This window comes from Plectrocnemia conspersa, unplaced genomic scaffold (assembly GCF_051122295.1).
Source record: "Plectrocnemia conspersa isolate PC_06_02 unplaced genomic scaffold, ASM5112229v1 ptg000005l, whole genome shotgun sequence".
Classification (NCBI taxonomy): Eukaryota; Metazoa; Arthropoda; class Insecta; order Trichoptera; family Polycentropodidae; genus Plectrocnemia; species Plectrocnemia conspersa.
In genome coordinates this window covers 13,955,547-13,977,692 of record NW_028277169.1, presented here as the reverse complement: position 1 = coordinate 13,977,692, position 22,146 = coordinate 13,955,547, and the positions used below count along the sequence as shown (strand labels likewise).

The following is a 22,146-nucleotide window of genomic DNA, read 5'->3' as shown; positions in this document are numbered from 1 at the left end:
ATTTTATTTAGATTCTTTTTAAAATCAGTGTTGATAACATCTACTTATATCAAGACTCTTAATTACAACATTAGAAAAACAGAACAGATTTGTTACTAATCAATTATTGATGATAGTTCTAACACAATAAATATAATAAGTATTACATAATAAATAATTTAAGTACATTATTAGAATCAACTGACATGTTTTTAAAAAAAATACATATTTACTACTTTTAAACATACAAAAATATTTTAATATATGTTTACAATCAAAATTTTCATAATACTGCAAATTAAAATAACAAAATAAAATCCTAATAAAAAAAAATGATGTCTTAGTAAAAAAACGAAAATCCTATATCAATATATGTAAGTATTTCAAATTACTGAGCTGTGTGTTTTATTTTTTTTATAGAATATACAAGATTAAATCGTCTAACAACTATCTAACCGTATATTCAACATACTTTTACAAATATTAAATTAAAATAAATCTTCTTAAGAACAAAAAATGTTACGAGAACTTTATATAGCATAACAATTTTGTCGAATTTTAAAAAATACTAAAATATTTAATTATATGCTTAATATAAATTAGTTGAAATATAAAACAATAACTTTAAGATGAATATGTACAATTTTTTTATAGCTTACTCATACTTATTGCATCTGATTTAAGTGAATCAAATATTATAATGAAATAATCTACAACATTCTAAATATATGTATCTTAAGCGCCAGCAATATTTAAAAAATGTACTGTTCGTCCAACAATATTACCATACTCAAACACAAAACTACTACAAAAGCTATGAATTTTAAGTGAAGGGAGCTATGATAAAACATTACTAATATTTAAATATAAACACAATATACCAAAAATCAAGCTCATTTTATTATTAATCAGTCCTTTCAAAAATAATACATTTATAAATAATATGTATTGTTAATTTCTGATTAATTATTATAGTATAAAGATTGTTACATATTTCTTTTTAATCGTTTTAACGTTTGCTATTCATTGTATTAGATTAACAAATGTCATGTTACAACGAATTAAAAAAACTAAAGGTGCAGCTTATTGATTCATTGAATTTTTAAAATAAAATAGCTTAAAAGTATTGCATAATATAACGTAAAAGAACATAAGTAAAGATCAATGTTAGAAGAAAAATAAATTGCCAAGAAAAGTCTGAAAATCAAAATTTATAGTACTTTTCACTTAAATTTTATTATATATATATATATATATATATATATATATATATATATATATATATATATATATATATATATATATATATATATATATATATAATAATAAAATTTATATTATATATATATATATATATATATATATATATATATATATATATATATATATATATATATATATATATATATATATATATATATATATATATATATATATATATAAAACGCCTAGATATAAATATATACATACTTTTATTTAATTTAAATTATTTAACGGTAGTTATAAATATATATATTTTTGTACATATTTTTCTGAAGTTTCGAAACTTTTTTTAAATTACTTATTCACAGCTCGTATCCTGCGTTTATTATAAGTATATATACCATACATAATGAAAGAGCAAACGACAACAACATAAATTAACAAGACTTTGAAACCACCGAAAAACTTTCTGAAAGAAAATTTAATTCAAAAGTAACGATTGGCAGACTTTGTTTTAAATTTAAAAGTATACAAAGATGAAATCGTGATTATATTACGAAAACAAAGATCATTCTGGTAAATGATAAGAATTAAATCATAATAAATTACAATCCAAATGCTACATTGTGATGTTTTCTTAATATGAAAATCAATTAAAAATTTATTAAATTTACAAGTATATATTTTTATTTTTTCTTCATAATTCACATTATATGTATTGATTGCTATATTATTAAAACATTATGTAAATTTACCAATTTGATATATTTAAAACAAAAAGAACGTAACACAAACTTATTTTTACCGTAACTAATCCTACGATCGAATGTGTATTTATTTATCTTGTATTTTAACGAATTACGATATGAGATGAAAGATAATTATTTAATCACTAATTTAATATGTTATTGTATTATTATTTGCGATCATAATATTTTTGGAACTTCTTAATATATTGTAATTATTTAATCAAAATAAAAATGGTCCTAGTTTAATTATAACTTTAAAGATTATATTTTAATAAATATTTTAATTAAACTTTTTATAATTAGATTTTTGTGGAAATTTGCTATTTTTTTTAATATCATACATATTTATTTTAGCATGCCCATTCAGCATGCCATTTTCCGCACTTTATAAACAAACACTGTAAAGCTTTTAGTATTAAAAATATTTATACGAAAGCCTTTGCCGTGGCGTTTACGTGGCGGACCGCAATTTGAATGCGTTACACACCCTTTCCGACTCAAATTAAACAAATACACGTACATATATAGTACATTCATGTGTACGCTTTTCACGTACAACGCAAAAAATCGTATATACATAAATATATTTTTTTCAGGATTTGCCTGTTTTACGAAACAATATAATTGGAGGACTTCTCTCCCTAGTAATCTTCGTGTAAACACGGTGACTTTTTTGATCCACAAAAAGCGCACAAAGAGAACGCACACAAAAGCTCAGATGTGAAGCTTTCATGGTTGACTATATAATAAAAAAAATATGATACGTGAGATGCTATATATAATCAGTCAAAATATTATGGCAGCATTTAATTTAAGAAAATGACTCAATACATTGGAATAAATAATATACTAATAGATAACGACAACAACGTCTAAATATATAAAATGTCGATTTTAATGATTTGTTACGTTAAAAAATATAAAAATACACCTATTAAAAATAATAATTTGTAATTCAAGCATATTAAGTGCCAGTACAGACATCCAGTTTCTAACGGTCATCAGAAGAGGACGCAATTATGACCATTTAAATAAAATATATATTTTAATATTGGTAATACTGGTATTAAAAATCCTAGTATTATTGCAATCCCTTGCCATAGGTTAGGTCTGTCTACGATTACTTAAATAATTCGATAAAAACCAAGTTCTGGTAATTATTTTACTAATAAGCAACTAAAATCTGTCTACGACGTCTACTTTAAGTTTTTACTGTTTTAAAATACATAAGATTAGTAATAGCAGAACGGGCGGTACTAACCCTTTGCAGTTAGTCCATTAAACTTGTCTGATATGATAGAAAACTTATATATGGAATTGGAATAATTTATCATTAGCTGACAACACTGCAACTAGTATGTTATTCTTTATGCACAGTTTGTCACCATTTTTATGAATTGAGGTGACTTTAATGCATCTCAAAAGGTATTAATTACGTGTTGAGAATCAGATCAAAAATATCTTTTAAAGAAGCTACGACACTGACTTTGTATAATAAACCTTAAGAACCAAATCAGGCCAAAAAAAATATTTTATAAGGTTTCAACTTTCAGTTCTATTGCTGGTAAATATTGTAGACCATGAACAAGTGAAAAGAAGCGACTGAACAGCAAGCAAAAAATATAGAAAATATTGCATGAAACCGTCAGCTATAGTCAGCTCGAAAACTTCTCGAAAAAAATTTCAAATCGATAAATTCTCATTTCTTAATAATTTTTTTGATTACTCGAGAAATTTCATAAATTAATTTTTATTTATTAAAATTTAATTTGTACGAATATTTTTCAAAAGTTTATAACCACTGCCATTCTTATAACGCTGCATAAGTAAAGGCGGGTGCCTTATATGCATACTTTTTGAAAGGTTTTATTAGGGGTCTGGTGATGACAAAAATTGTTTACATTTTTTTATTACTCGAACTCGCCTTATTTTTTCTTAAGAAATAAAAGAAGACGCTCAGATAAAAAATCTTTTTATAAGTGTTTGAACCAGATGTTTAAAAATATACATACTTCCTCGTAAGATCAAAAGTATTAAAATGGCCAACAATTTTTTGCGATTTTCTATTACTTTAACCGGCCGGCGCATTTATCTTTACTTTGGTAATAAATTACGCATGGGAATCGGCAGAATACAAAACAATTTAGGGTTATTTTTCAATTCTGAGCTGAGCTCAAAATTTCAACGGGTAATTTAAGAGAAATTATGAAATAGAATATACCAGACATTGATGTGTTCAATTAAATATTAACAAAATCCAGAATCTTTCGCCTGTCAAAAAAAGAATGACTATTTTAGTGATTCTTTGAAAGCAAAAATATGTAAAATGGGAAAAGAAATTATTTGCAGATTATTTAATGGCTTGACAACTTCTTAGAAGCCTCGCGACTCTATTTAATTTTAAAAATACATTGAATAAATTGAAAATTTATCATTGGCGCAACAATTAAAAATATAAATTTCTTTCAGCCTTACAGAGAGTAGTGTAAAATACCAACATCTTACGGATTAATGCAGAAAAAATTCAAAATATTTTATTCGACGTACAAAAACCAACTAATTTACAATGTCTATTTGAAGCCTTATTGTCGATTAAACCAACATCAACATAAAAGGCAAGTAATTTTACCATGGCACAATTTTTTTTAAAAAAAAATGAGGGTGTTTGATTCTACTTTAGATGGCTTATGTTTCTTAAAAAAATATTTTCAGAATATAACTTAAAATTGTATCTGCAAAAATATACTGTATTACATACATTTTTTCATTCATAAAAAAATCTTAAGAAATTTCAAGAGCATAGTCGAGAATTTTCATTCCTCGAGAAATGAAAATCATTGACAAATCAGAATGCCAAACCACGAATCATAATTATATAACATCAAAGAAAAACTGAATTTAAACAATTGTCGTTTACTCAATGGGTCAAAACAAAAAATTAAAACAATGAAAGCAGCTCAATTTTAATATAAAGATGAGACTGATTAAAACATGATGATACTTGCTTTTAATAAAAAAGCATAATGTCAGATGGCAAACATCTAAAAAAATTGTTCAATAGTATGCTATTTACAGTGTTTTAATCTTTGAGTCTTCAAAATATTTAGTGATACGAATCATCGTTTGCTTTTCGTTAATTTTGGGCCCATTAAATCAGCTATTTATAACGGCTAGTAAAATTATTTATAATAATATCTTGAATTCAGTATAATTAAATTACGTTTGAAAAACGACTTCGCCATTAAACTAAATATTATATTTGAAATTTTAAACCCGCTCCAACATCTAAAAGGCCGTAATAGCAAAAAGCAAACGAACGGCTGCGATAACGAGTTTATTTTGTTGAATAAATGGAGCATCATTAGTGATAATTTAGTCGGTGTCACAATACAGTTTCCGCAGGTATTTCGCAGGTTCGTACCTAAATGTGTGTGAACTTTAATTCGTGTTCACGGTGATTGCGGTTCATCTGCTATTTGCCAGTCATTTATTAAACGTAAATAATCATAGGTAAAGTATTAAGTTATAGCCTCAATCTGATTGCGCATGTAACCTCGTATTTGATGGAAACATTGAAGAAAATATGCATTTCTAAATTGCAACACTGTTAAATATAATATTTTTATGTATACGAGAACTTTAACTAACCTGGTTTTATATATAATATTAATATTTAAATAAAAAAAAATATGTAAACATATAGATACTTGATAAGGTTAAAATAAATGTATAATATTTAACTGTGTGAGAGGGGTGAACATATTTTTAGCTTTTGGCTTATTTATTTTTGTCCACCTGATATCTTTTAATATACAAAATAAGTATGATAAATAGGCATTATATCAAACGTGCGCCGGTGCTGTCGTTTTTTTCTACATCCCAGATTTAATTATGTGAATTTTCTTCACGGGCAGGAAAAACGTTGTTCCCAAGGCTTTTCCGCATAAAAGCTGCGTCGGTTTTTCCGCTTTGCTTTCGAGCAAAGATTTACGACGCTCGACCGGACATATTCGGTTTCATAATTTGCTCGAGCTTTTGTTTACGGCATTTCATCTATTGGACGTCACGAAAGGCTACGACGAACGGATATTTTACGGGCTGTAACACACATCCGATTTACGTCATTGGCGCCAGGCGGCAGGAAAGCGCTTAATGTATCATAATTTCCGGTGTAATATAAAATCACACCGATTGGCACACCAGGTGAATAATAATATACGTTACTTTGATTCAGTAGTACAAGAAGTAAAATCAAAAAATTACAGAATAAAAGAAATATTGCTGTACAATAAATCATAAATAATTTACGTCAACTGCAAAAAAATAAATAAGTCAATAAGCTTTTAATTGAAGAGTTCACATTTTCGTAAAAAATATACTTCTAGCTTGTATCGTTTTTTTTTTGCCCTAACATTTATTGACTTAAAATTTTAAATTATTATTCTATTTTTTTTGGTCATCTTTGTTTAAGTATTCTTGCTGATAAGACTAGCAGGGATTTATATTTTACAATATTAATTGTTGTTTTATTAGATTTTAAAATATATTAAATTTAAATTGATTGAAAGAAAGCAGAAATTAACTGATAATCACGTGTTAATACTAATACAATAAAAGTGTCAAAAAATAAAAAAATACGGTATAATCATAAATATAAGAAATCTTCTGTCGGTCGTTCACTAACATGAGTAACCGCAGCTTGTTTTTATGAAATATTTCGTGCAGCAGTAAACAAAATTAAAGTCTCTTAATAAAATGCTACAAAGAGAAAAATAAGATATTACGCAGCCGTAGTATTTATTATAAACTTTTCGCTGTGTAAGATAATTTATGTTGTATATTGAGAATTAAACAGGTCTTCATTGCGACTTGTAAACACGTTATCGAGCATAAGTCAAACACGATGTAAAATTCAACGGCAGCCTTTCAAAATAAAGACTCGGAGTAAAATTGACTTAGCGCCGCCCCTTCGAAACTTTGTAATTTACAACCCTTTCAAAGGCTGAGTAAAAAGTTTGCTCGGACTAAAGCGAAGGAAGGTGGATGAAAAAGCTCGAGGGCAGCCGGATGAAAAATCATAAATCACACACATATCTACGTCATCGCAGAGTTTATAAAGTGCGCAAAGGGGCTGTGTCCTTTGCGGAACTCGCGTGACCGAGAACAAAAAAGAATTAGGAAAATAATGAGTTTTTGTGTGTGTTTGTATGTGTGTAATTTTATAAGCGAGTCGGCGAAGCGCAATCGTGGATATAAATTAAAGTAAATTTTTATATGCCACATATAAATATAAATATTATTTTTGTAATGCTTCGTGAGTAACAACATCCCTTCTAAATTCAACTTTAAATATTTATAATAATATTATCTTTACCATTTTTGATTATTTTTTTTAATATTTTATTTAAAAAATATAATTTTAATAACATATTTGTGATTTATTATAAAATTATACGATACATAGCAAACATAATATGCATTTTAATCTGAATTTTGCGCTTTAGAATGTAATTATGGTTTGTGTTTCTAGAATGTAATTAAAACTTTGTGTATTAATATCTTTACAAAGAATGCTCATTAATTTTTGATAAATAATAATTAAAATGTGTAATAGCGTATATTGTTTATTGAAGTAGTCATTTATATTTTGTTAGGGCATCATTATAGTTACATTCGGTTAAATTATTTTTTACGGCTATTTTTGACACATAAATATATAAATAATTACCTTTTGCTAAATGTTTATGTCTTATTTTTTTTACTAGGATTACTATGCGTAAAAAAATCCATTGAGTTTATATGTAAATGATTAAAATCAACTACAAAAAAACATGCCCAAAAACAAATTTGCCTAAAAAAAAATATAATTTAAGTAATATAATAAATGTGATATAAATTATTTTTTTGTAATACACATTAAAACAGTATTCTGTATTTTATTAGAAAAAAAAATATACATCAAAATATTATGTAATGAGTCATTTTAATTATTTAATTATGTATTATTTTTAATAATAACTTTATATTTTTTCAATGAAAAAAATCCTAAATATTCGAATATATTTCAGCGTATTTTTTTTATCTGTATCTTTAACTAATATTTATTTTCCTAATCATTATACTAAATTAATATGTTACGTTTAAAATTAATATAGTGTGAAAAATATGGTCAGTTGAAGATGTAAGCAATAGAGTTTTAAAATATGTAAAATGTATAAATTAGTATCATTACCAATACGTATTCTTAATCAATAATCGTTAGTTCATAAAACGCTATACTCTGGCACTTAGACCAAAATTAGTAAAGATTTAGATGCCTGGAAATATGATAGCAGCATAAACAAAATATATAATTTACTAAATAATTGTACAGAAAAATATAGTTCGGTAGAGTCGAATTCTCACATTTTGAGAGCCTGAGAGTCGGTTTTATAGTCGTCGATGATTGCCATAATGAGTGTCTAAAGGTGGGTTTTGGTTGTTGATGATTTTTTTTAGTGACGTTTGTCGTATGCTTGTCTAGTGATTAGTGATGTAAATAAAAGTGAAAATTCTTGTATTAGTCCTTAGAGGAAGCTTCGACAAATAGGATACAAAACTAATTGAAAATTAATTACATTAACGTATAATTACACTCTAGAAGTCAACTTCTTTAGTGAAAAGTAGTAAAAAGTAGCCCATTGATCGTGTAGTCATTCTATAACTACAATTAAATTACTCAGTGTAAGGCAAAAATAAGTATTTCAAGACATGTATCTTAAAACTAATTAAAGTTGAGTATGCAGCAATAATTTGTATTATAATTATTGATTTTATTTAAGTATGTTTACAGCTATACAAAATAATTAACGTTTTAAATATTTTTAAATGTTACTGTAAAAATGCACATACTCGCAAAAATATTCAAAACGTATGTTACTAATATAATTTGCAAAAATAATAATTTTAAGAGAGAATATTCTTAAAAAATATTTTCTGATCTCTAAATAAGTTACGTAATATTCGACCAAAGCTACAAATTTGCCCCCCCCCCATCAAAACTGTTACAATAAACAAAGCAATAATTACGTCGTCGAGATTTCCCTTTGCCTAAAATCAACGGCAAAGTTCGTCGTCGAAATTAATTTATATTGGTTGAGCACATAATGAAGTGGATCGATTCACTTTGTACGCCTGCGAAATTGACTGATTCGAAAACCAATTTACATTAAAATCCGACAAGAAAACACGACGAGAGATTGTAATTAAGAGAGTGTACACACAACCTCGGAGGCATCGAATCAAATAATTTTCCCCAGAGGCTTTACACGAGTCGGGAAAAACTCCATATAGATACACATAGGTATCTGAACATACGCGTATCTAGTTTTTCCACGGCTATTAATCACGTAAAATGTCGTATATATAATATATTGCGATGTTATAACAGAACATTGCTGTCTAAAGCTTCTAAAATCACGGTACATACAAGTTAAATAACGATATGGGTACAAATTTTCATGTCAAGTAGTATATAATAAGTATTTTTTATATAATAATATTAGAAATTTTTGTACATAGGTAGAGAGACACATTTAGATAATGTGCTGAGCTAAGTCTCAAATAAGAATTAATAATTTGATATGAAAATCGTACTTCTCATATATTGCAAAAGTAAAACGATAATATATAAATACTTAGCAACATCAAAAGTTGCTAGTTATTGTAATTTTAAGATTAATTTCTCTGAAGATATAAAAAAACAAGTTAAAATGTTAAGTGTTACTATTTTTATTTTACTACTATTAAAAATAAATAAAAATATATATTTTGCTTAAAATGTTATAGTTCAATTACTTTTACGTAGACAATATTATGATATAGTAAAAAATAATATATTATTGATACTGGATATCTTTTCAATAAGAAAATATATATTTAAGTTTGTATTTATCAATTATGTATTAGTAAAGTTAATAATGACTTATTAAATAAAACAAACATTATTTATTATATTTATTTTGTAATTCAATTTGATTTATAACCAATCATAAATAATCTAAATTGTACCTAATAATGGAAAAACGTATATCATCATAAAGTAAACATAGCTCATTCGGAATAAAAATCTATACTTATAAACATAACAAAACACGCTAACCTTTTTACTGTCTAGAAAATATTTGATCTTTATATTATATCAAATAAATACTTTTAGTTAAAAGTAAAATCATATATATTAATATATAAAGAAATAATTATTCAAAGGGATTTTTAGACGATAAATGTTGACCGACGAGCGTTAAGTTTTTTTCTTTATTTATGTTTAATTCTTTGCCTTTGTGCCTAAAGGTAGAAAATTTTAAATTTTTTACCCTTTAATGTAATACTTTAATGTAGGGCACGTGAAAGTAAAACGCATACCGAAGCAAATAATCTTATACGCTCTTAATCCGTGAGCTATAAATAATACAATATATCTATAAAAAACCGTTTACTGGATTATTACATTAGAAGATATTTTAATAAAAAATCTTTCAATTTTATTGTTTTTAAATTACATAACCAACATTAAAGATTATGTCACGAGATTTGTTTAAAAATCTTGAAAAAACGATAAAAGGTATGAGTATTTATATTAAACAATTTTTATGGATATGTTATACCTTTTTAATTCAATATTAAAAATAATAAGCATGTAAAGTTACTTTATAATAATAAAATAAGCCTATTCAAATTAAAAGAAAAATATAATCACCAAAACGTTAACAATTAAACGTTTTATAAATAAAAAATTTTAATATTAAAAAAATACAGATAGCACATTTAAAGATTATTTTACTATATGTTCTAATAAAAACAACTTATGCTACGTTTTTATAAATATCTTGATGAGAAAAGTATACCGATTGCATAATACAATTTTCCAACTATTTATTTATGAAAACTACATAACATAATTTTTAGTTTATTTATGATGATAACGTAACATTTTTTTAACGAGGATTTGTAATGATTAGTCTATGTCTACGAAAAATAAACTTTTATTTTTAACTGCAAAAATTAAATGCTTTATAATGTACTGTAAAAAAACTTTAATTTAAATTAGGTCTATTTAACTTACATATATTTAAAATAAAAATTTTAGTAGTTGTATGTTTATAAGTAATACAAATCTTTACCTAATATAATATATTAATACATCTTGTAAATGTGACAAGAGTCTATAAATTAATACATAAATTCAATGCTAGTACATATTTTACATAAACTCGATAATGAAATATGTACATAGAGTTAGGTTACATACACTTGGACCGTTGTCGGAATTTTTTATACTGTAACACGCGTGTTTCATAAGTCAAGAGTGGCCAAGGGTTGTGATGGACGATGGCGATTACTTTGAAAAATGTGGGGTTAAGATGATTTTTCTCTTGGCGTCTAGGGAACATCGGATATTGAAACCCTGAAAACCAGAAGAATCAATCTTTATGATTTTCTGTTTATCTGGCCGCTGGCAAATTTAGCTCAAATTCTCTATTGCCTTCAATCCTTTAAAGTTTCGAATAGTAAAAGTGACAACTATCTGGAAATTTTAAAAATGAGTTTCTTGCCATAGTAATAATTTTCAATAAAATTAATATATACAGTTATAGCCTGTTAATAACAATCATCTTATATATTTGGGAAAATATTGCATCTTAAAAACGACAGGATTGCATAAAATCTATACAAGCAAATTTAATCAACGCTTTTTAATATATGAATCACGTAACAATAATGATCTATATAAAATCATTTATAACATTTTCTGAAAAATAAAAATGTATTGAATTCGCATTTATTCATAAACCACTGAAAACGTATTTCGGAAGTTTTTATTTTAAAAGAGGTAGTTGTATTATTTGGCAACCAAACAAGAGATGCAAGTTTGAGGATACAGTGCTCTTATTAATTATACAAGAGTACTCTCAAGCTCCTAAATTTACGAAAATAGCGGAAAACAAATCCCAGTATCTTAGAAGCTTCACTGATTATATTTCTACGTGCTGATAGAATATATAATGAGCTTAAACTTAAAGACCCTAATCTGTTCAATGCGATAGTGACATCCAAGAAGTTTTTTTTATATTATTCCTTTAAATATACATTTTGTATTTAATGTTTAATTAACATTTTAACATAGCCGTAATAAATCTACATCAGATTTTTGAACGAAAAGATAATGAGATGCATTGTTGCCGCCGTCTTTGACATCATCCCTTGTAACGCCATAATCTTTAAATATTCTAACCCTGCCCTTTCAGTGGAACGTGTATAAATAACGAATCTTTTATGAAGTCGACTCCGCGAAATTTCCTCCACAAATCACTTTTCCCTTTCATGGCTTAAAATACACCATCCTGGTTGGCCCCGGGGCGTGTAGGAGGGTTGCGAGTAAAAATCCCTTTCACAATTATAAGTGTGCATTATGTGAGACGCGGGTCACGGATATTCACCGTTATAAAAGCGCGTTCAATGAAGAGCTCACGTAAGGGGCTTCTCCCGTATATTCATGGCTTTGTTAAACTTTTGATGGCGTTTTTACGGTCGGCTTAGTATCATTGCTCTCACACTAGACCAGGTGCTCGCGGAAAGTGGTTATGGCATAAGAGCGAAATTTTGGACGCACATATCCGCACATGTGTCTATCAATAATACAAATTACGGGAAACGTATATTTAAATAATAAATTTAATTAAAAGTAGGAGTAATGCTGGTAAAATTTCTAGCAGCAAAATATGTTGATTATAAATTCAGGATACATCAAATAAACGTGATTATAAATGCATTATATTTGATATTATCTGATGAAAGATAAAATCTTTTACCAGATAGTATGAAATAGATGCATCATAAAAATATTTAATACGATCTGATAAAGTATAAGAACTTAAAATGAGCAAACACGCACTGTTCCTCTTTTAAACAATACAATGAAGAATACATCTGGCAATTCTAAGGTGACAGGTAGAATTAAAAATAATAAAAGATTCACTAAAAAAAGTTTATGAAAGCACAGATGCTTCTTATATTACTATTTTGCTTGTTAAAGAGAAAAATACTATAAAAATACAATAAAGTTAAAAAAAATTAATTTGTCATCTATATAATAATGCTATGATGAAAGAAAATTACAATAACTAGTAACACAGGCAAAAACATGCTATGCACTTTCCAGGCGCATTACAAATTAGGTTCAGATCTACGAGCCCGTAAATTATGTAAGCTCCGTGTAATTAATTTTACTTAAATACATTTATATAATTACACAACTAAAATTGCTACTGTTATAACTAAAGTAAGATGGCTACCTCGCAATAAAGCTTTTACTAGGCAGTTAAAATTTATATATTTGAATAAGTTTATTTAAGATCGTTGTATTCAATATATAATACATTACTATAATACAGTGTGATAAAAAAATAACAACAATTTTTATCGAAATATCGCAGTCCATAACGTCTCAGACTAGTAACTTTCAGTCTGGTAATAAATAATTACTTGTATGTATTCATTATGTCTGATTGACTTAACTAGTTAGTACAAATTTATCTACATGTGTAGTTTAAGCTAAATATTACACATTTATATACATATAAAATGGTAATTTAATTTTTTTATATGTGCAAAATATAATTCTTGACCACATAATTATAAATTAGCGGTAAAGTGTAAGCTGGTAAAAATAAAATAATTTTCACCCACAACTCTAGTTGTTTTATTAGTATTTTTCACGCAAGCGGCTTAAAACTGAGATAAAACAATAGGAAGAACCCCGACGTTTGTTCAAATTTTACGATTTTTTTTCAATTGGATCTTTATGACGCTTTTATTAACATGTCATAACCATACACCCATGATTTATTCCTAGATATGCCTTTAAATCACTTCTCGTTCGTCTGCTACGTTTCCAACAGTGTTCGGCAAATTTAGCTGCTAATTATTCTATGCCTAAAATTATGTTTTATAAACCATTTAAAATAGCAATTTATTTAAAAATAAGCAAGTAGTGATCTAGCCAAATCTAATAAAAATGGGAATATTTTTGTTGTTGTTGTTTTTATGTGCTTTTCATTTTTACGTATTTGTGTCTTTCTTTGATTCGTTGATACTATTTAATAACCATTTATTTGGATAAAGGATATTATTATTATCAATTATTTGTTTCGTCATTTTAAAAATATAAAAAGCCCTGAGCGAAAAACGTTATTAATACCTAAAACACTGTAAAACACAAACTAAGTGTCCAATATAAATAAAAGTTTACCTGCGCATTACAAACAATGATTCTACAAAAAAAAATTGTACTGAAAAATCTTATACATAACCAGAAATACATTTTACGTTACGTTACGTAATCGCAAATAAAATTCAATATACAATAGTAGTAAATTTAAAGATCGAAGTACGTCGTATAAAAATAGTAAAATAACGACTCTATTTTTTAATAAACATAATAGATAAGATAGACAATACTAAAAAATGAGTGCATTTGATGACAACGACAAAATATATCTAGTCTTCTGTTGGTGCATGACAGACGTTAGCCTAATGTGTTATAACGGGGTAAAAAAATCAAATCAAAGTTATGAGACACCAGACAATTACTATGTTATTAAGTTACATCTATATAATTAATTAAAGCTTAGAATTAATATATGTTACCAGGCATAATCTAGCTTGATTTAATTTTAATTATTTATTACAATATTTATTTGTGAGATTATGTAAATATAAAAAAATATAATTTAAGGGGTGCAATTATTTTTAAGACAAAGTATATTCTTATATCATTATTAATAATTTATTGTGCAACAATAAAAAAATGTTCTCAATTCTAGACGTTGAGTTTGATCAGTGGATGCAAAGTGAGAAGCAGCGGATACAAAGAAAGATGTGTAAATGTGACTGGAAATGTTTTTAAAAAAGTCTCAAAATATTTCTCAAGCAAAGTGTTAAAGCAGACGAAGTTTACGAGAGAAAATGATTTTCGGTTGCCTGCATTTACGCACTCCTGTGGAGTAAGTAATCACAAAAGGATGAAGAGATTTTTTAAAGAAACTGCCGTTGGCTGCAGATTAGAAACAGCCGTTTTAAAGGAAAACCCGAATGCACTCATTATATTTTTTTCAATGCGACAGATGTTTAAATTTTCTTAATTTATAACAAGTACTTTGTGACCTAATTACAACAAAAAAATAATTAAAACGCTTTATTATAAATCTAACTGGCCTTTGAATAAATAGCACGATTTAATATCTCTTATTGTAAATAGAAAAGCAACCCAACAATCAGATGATTTAAAAAACACTAGGGTTCTTAGGAGATTCGTCACTGACCATACCACTGGTATATCATCCTGGTCGATGCACCATTAATAAACCAGATATTACGAAGCTATTTACAAATCTAAATTAAAAAACACGGATTAAAAAAATAAAATAATTAAAATTCACAAGTATAAGCAACTTCGGGCAAATGCCAAATTGTGTAGCATTAACAGTTAATATTTTTATAATGTTTTTTTGTGAAAATTAGCTCCATTTGGGTAGAGAAAAACCATAATAAGCAGAAGAGCTTCTCCTTTCTTGACAGAAAAAAATTGAAATTGAATCAGAGGTTTGAATTTAGGTTTTGAAAGTCTAGCAGTATTCCAGCTTCATTCAAGAAGCAAAGAAAATTGCGCTAATAGTGAATAATTTTCATAATATATTTTATATGCAAATTCTCTTTATAACACCATTAGCTCTATTCTGTTGGAGTGAAACAAAAATAAGCGAAAGAGCTTCTTTTTTTTAAGTAAAGATATTAGGAATTATAGCCAGTACTCTGCTTTAGATTCGACATTTAAATACAGGTTTTAATTTAGCAGTTAAACAGTATGCTAGCATCATATTTTAAATTTTATTAAAAGACATGCAGTTGCCAGAGAGCAGCCAAAATCTTTACTCTGACTTTACAACGAATTTACAGTAATCATAAGGTTGTGTATACTGCACATTTTTTAAAGCCATTAATAAGAGGCAAAATTGTTTTAATAACGAGCACCTAATTTTTTAACTTCGATTTTTTAATATAAGTGTTCATAGTGATGCACAAAAATTTTCTGTTTTTTATTTCTAGTTATATCATATTCGTAATTTAGTTATAAGTTATAACATACAAATACAGACATTTTTCCAATATAAAGCAAATGATTAATGATGGTTATTAGATGAGTCGCGTTCCCGTTGATATTTCAATGAGTACCTAAGCATAATATTACCAGTTATAATTAAAATAACAAAGCCTAAACGACTGCGAGATTAAACCACTCGTCCCACCTTTCCGTCACTTTTCATTGTCTGCGCGAAAATAATGACCGCGAATACACGCCGCGATGACATTTGCATATTTTTCACATACACACACCGAGGTGTGAATTCGCGTGTATAAATTTCATTACCGGACCGACCGATCCGTGGAAAGAGAAGGAAACTGAGTAATTAATTACCGGAATAAAGGAAAACTTTCTCTCTCCCCTGGTTGATGTTCGGAAGAAAGCGCGCGATTCATAACGCGATGTAACTTTCCGGAATTCGAGGGGGAAGAGCGTCGGACCCTGTGGGGCACCCCCAAGGTCGCTAATTACAGCCGGCCAAAGTTGCGTGACTCCATGTTTTTATGGAAAATTTCATAGGACAAATGGCGCTCGATTCGGGCAGAACGGGATATTTAATTTAACACTTCATCCGTACGGATTATTACCACGTCAAAGAAGTTTGTGGATATAATTGCTCGATTAATAATACGCCTATCCGTCTTTTAATTAAAGTATTTTTGTCGCTAACGGTGGCAATTAATTATCTCTCACGATTCTACCGCCCATGTTCTGAGAGAAAAATGTTTAATGTTTGACTTATTAGAACACATTAGCCAAGGAACATTCGAAATTGTGTTACGACTATTATTTATTTTTGTTCATTAATTAGAAAACATATATACTACTGTGTAAGAGAAGGTCAGAAGGCAAGTTAAGATATCGTTTTTTTGCCAATGGAAGCTTCTTCAATATGTTGATACTACAATAATACATTTTTTTTAATAGCCTATTAAAATTGGCTAGAAAAATTTAGTGTAATTGTCAACTACAATAAATGTCGTTTATAAAATACAAGCAATTGCTAAATCAAGGTTTATTTCACGTGAAGGATAAACAAATATTTCTTATTTAAATTTATCAGCATATCCTTGGTACGAATAGCTATATGAAAGTGTGATTCTAGTCGCTTTTATTATTTCACAGCACACTTATTTAAAAATTGTTTTAGATGCATGTAGTGTATTTTATTTGATTTGATGTTTGTCTCTAATATTTATTAAACTAATAACGTGATAGGTAATACTAATAAGCATGTTTTTACCGCCACAAAAAAACTCGAAAAATCTTGTAAAAGCTGCAATTTAGTTTTTATTTAACTCACATTTACAACCGTGTTATCAAAACAACTGGATAATACTTATGTTTAGCTGAAATCACATAATCCAAAAATTAACTTTCATATCAAACTCACTTACTTACGTACGTAGCATCAGATATGTACGACCTAGCTCGATTTTAATTAATCATCACGATATTCATCTGTAATATTAGGAAAATCTAGGTGAATCTAATCTGTGATGATCAATTGTAATTGGATTTAAATAGTAATCAATAATTTTGATCTCCCAGACACGATAGAAATTTAAAAACACTAAGGTCCGAATAAAATTCGAACCCAGGTCTTTCGTTAAATTTTTCATCTTTAATTTTTTTCTAAATAATTTGCTAACTAATTGTTATATATTTTATAAATATATAAATTCAATGCCATTTTTAAATACTGCTCATAATTTAACTTAAACTTTTAGGTCGATTATTACTTTACTGAGATAAAACTTTTAATATTTTAACGTAAATATTCAAGTATATTATTATGGTATTTAAGTTAAGATTTAATTAAAGAATAGCAGTTTTATCCTTTTTATAAAATTAATATATACCCACATAATTGAAATCTAGAAATATTCGAAATATTTATGGTTTTTTACTATATTATTTAACTATAGCTACATTAAAATATGTATTTTAAATTAAAAATTTAACGTTACAACTTATTGAATATAATGTTTAAAATACAATGATTCATGTTCTATTATATAATACAATCTGAGATGCACAGCACACGTTTAAGAATGTTATTAGAAAATAATACCTTTAAATAACATAATTAATTATATTTAAAGTTTAATCATTACATACAGTATATATCATTAAATTTTGACTCTTAGTATTTTTATATAATATTTCATGACACTCATTGTGTTACAATTTATTAAAAAGTCAAATCCAACGCATTTTTATTTACTTTTATATTTCATGAGCCTTGAATTACATAAATTGTACAACAACAAACCCTTTACTCAAATTTTATTAGATGAAATATATACATATATTACATCTAACGCAATTTGTGGTAAAGGCTCTAGATTACTTTTTTTTTAAATAGTAAAAAACTGTATTGATTTAAAGAAATTATTAATATATACATACATTAACTAAAACAATTATATGCATTGTAAAATAATTACAAAAAAATATTAGATATTCCAAAAAAGCACATCCTTCGATTCTTAACAAGAATTTAATAAAAATTCATTGAACTTGTAAATTGCTTTTTTTTTGATAATTACATGTATGTTGTAAATTTTATTTATCGTTTCACTCAGACGATATTGGACTTAAAAATACAAGTGTTACGTCAAAATAGTACGACGATGGCAGTCTTAATTAGTTTATTTCACTCTAAGGTTAAAATTACTTTATTAATACTCATTGCATTAAAGTTAATGGCAAAATGCTATGAAAGTTGACATGTTTTAACTAGCAATCAATTATAGAAAAAATACCTGTCACTGATAGTATAGTATAAATTATTTTTAAGTAACTTAAAAATAATATAATAAATTACAAAAATTCCCATTAGATTATATTATTTTGCTATAACTTCATTAAAATCAACTGAAAATTTTCCCAAAGGTTTTTGTCACTTTGTATATTATGTATTTTAATAATACATGAAAACACATAATGTACTTAGGAGTTCAGGATTTTTTTTAAATAATCCTATCTTAATTAAAACATTTTTATCATTATTTTCCAATGTATTTATTTCAATTAGGAAGTTTATTTATAAACATGGAAAACACAGCTTTTGAAAATTAGTAATTATAGCGTTTTGTTCGACTTGTTCAATCGTCCCATACTATCGAACACTCAATTCCCAGGCACTCGTTTCATGTGTATTGTTACACCCAGTTATTATGCCAATGTATTTAAATCGAGTGGTATGATTAAAATTTGTTTGCGAAATTTCTCCCATCGTAAAAGTTTAACCGATACCAGCTAACGACTAAAAGCTTAATTAAAATATCGGTGTTAACATCGTAAACCGATACAGGTGGTTAAATTTTTTTTGGGGTGTCCAATTACTTGTTGTTATGCTTTTGGATTTGTTTTTATATGAAAAGGGTAAAAGCTTATTATCAGCTTATAATGTAAATTAAGAAATATCTATATTATTCTAATCGAAGGCCTTAATTTTAATTATCTTCGATTTTAATTCACATAAAAGTATATTATATTAAATATATTGAATTATATGTGATTGATGTCTGTTCCTTTAAATTTAAATTTATCTAACAATATAATGAATTAGAGCAAAAGCTCAAAGGTTAGACATTTATCAAGCGTAAAAAAACATGTCAGTATTGATGTTTCAAATTCCCACCGACAATTTACCTCTGATGGCAAAATTTGACTTTTGACAGGCGCAGGATGAGAAGAACCTGTTAAGAATCACTCCGTTCCGACAGAGTTTGAACAGTCTCTTAAAATCTCTTCGAGCCCGTGATTATTATTTTCGAGATTTCCTTATATTCGTCGCTTTTCCAGCAGTGGGGAAATTTGCTGCCACTTCATGAGAACACAATTTTTATTAGTAACCCCAAGGGCCGCAGCTTAATAAATTCGAAAATAAATAAATAAAAAAACAGCGTCACGTTTACGTCGCCTTTTTTCGCCGCACACGTATCGAATAAACCGATAAGCGGCCTAGTTTAGATAAAATATTCCGTGTAATGTTATTATACCAAGTAAGGGTGCCAACACGACATAGGGTTAAACCAGAAGTTTTAGACTTTAAGTATGACATGGTATATATTTGTAACTAGTTTAGTATTTTATATTCTATAATAAAAAAGTATGTTTGTCATATATTTAAGCGTTTTAATTAAATTAAAAAAATAGTTTTTTTCGATAATGTTAAAATGGAACACCACCGTGTAAAGCCTTTTAACAGCTCAAGTAACAAAGTATCTGTCAATAATCCGAAAGGATAAAAATATCAATCTCCTTGAAAAAAATAACACGTGCATTTGGGTAATCTGCTCTAGCAGCTATTTGAATTTAAAAAAACTCGCCATCATTCTATAATTGATCATCCCACCAAAATGATATGAACAACAAAATCTTCCATGTAGAGAAACCTGGATTTAAATACGGGAACGTAGGCAGCCGAGAATAACTTTCCCTCAACACTTCGTCCAAGGAGAACTCTTCTGAGACTTTTTGAACTGGCATTTATATTTGAATATTCACTTTATAGTTCAAGGCAGTTGAATTTAAAGAGCCCTCCTATTTAGACTATAGCCAAGTAGAGGTCAACTTAATTTCAGACGTTGCTTCTCTCTTCACATTCCCTGGTCCACCATAAAGTCCAGAAAGCCTTTAGACGTACCCACAAATAGCACAACAAATAAAATACTAATAATACCAACAAACGTTGTCCTAAAAAAATTAGCCCTCTGAGAGATTTTAACATTATTTTCCTCCGAAAATATGTTTTAAATCTTTCGTGGTAACATGGCAGGTGGTAGCACTACTAGTATACTATTCTATTCTGCATTAAGCATATCAATATGACAATCTAACTAATTCCACATCCTATAGTATGAAGATAATATATTTTTTTATAACGTTGTGCGTAAATCTTTAAAATGTTGATAGAATCTAGACAAAAATGTTTGAATTGTTGCTAAAAAGATAGGTGCAGTGGCAAAATTATTATAGGTCTGATACTTTTGGTCCTATCCTTACATCTATGTGTGCAACGCATTTATCTTTATCCACTCGTATGGTGTAGTTTGGGGGCGTCGAAAATAGGTGGGGTACCACCAGCCCCAACGTCTCAGCCCCGCCTCAACTATATGTTAACGTCTGCGGTAATGTGTGTTTTGGGGGCAGCACTTTGGCTATAAGAATGCCATTTATAAGTTGGATTAATAAATGAACCTCGGCTGTATTAATGCCAGCTTTTCCATTAGGCTTTCGCGCACGGGGGAGAGAGGAGATGAAAAAATGAGAATAATTAATGACTGGATTGCGAAATTCGATTTAGCGACGATGGGACTAGAGGCCCGTTAAGAGCTGCGCCTTACTGGACCGAAGGACAGGCGTCTTAATGCAAAATTTGCATAATTTTGTGAATTTCAGAATATATTAAGTATATGTACCAAAATAAATTTCGAAAGGTTTCTCCTAATGTACTTCCTGGGCGTAAATGCGATATAATTATATTATTTTAGAAATAATTTTGATTATATTTTATAATAAATTTGCATTATTTTATTTAATATAAGGTTTGAAAATAGCTAAGTGGATAAATACTGTAATTAAATAACGACTCTCAATTAGTAGCAAAATTAAGACAAACCATTTGCGTTGGTAATTATAAGTCAAGAGACTATCAAAGATATATAATCGATTACATTAATTAATTGCTTAATATATGTAGTTATTTGGTAAAAACTAAAACAATAAGTGTTTGAAGAATTACCATGATACATTTAATAGACTGCAGGGATAACACGTAACAACTATGAATACTCTTAAGATTGAAGCAATATGGAGTTTTACTTAGTTAAAATTGTATACTTTATTTAAAAACGACTTATGGCCTCACTATATTTGTAGAGTATTGTTAAATCAAATGTTTAGCTTCAACAGGCTTTCAGACTTCTAAATATGCGATAGTTTTAATAAAAAATTCATTGGCTTTGTGAAATACATGAAAGCAGAGCCGACACCAGTAGTGTTGTAGTCCTCTCAAGATGT

General features: G+C 27.5%; 1 protein-coding gene across 1 annotated transcript in view; it reads right to left on the bottom strand.

Annotated features, from left to right (window-relative positions):
* LOC148234915 (neuroligin-4, Y-linked-like) overlaps positions 1–22,146 on the bottom strand; it is a 183,702-nt gene that overhangs the window by 9,867 nt on the left and 151,689 nt on the right. The window lies entirely within an intron of this gene.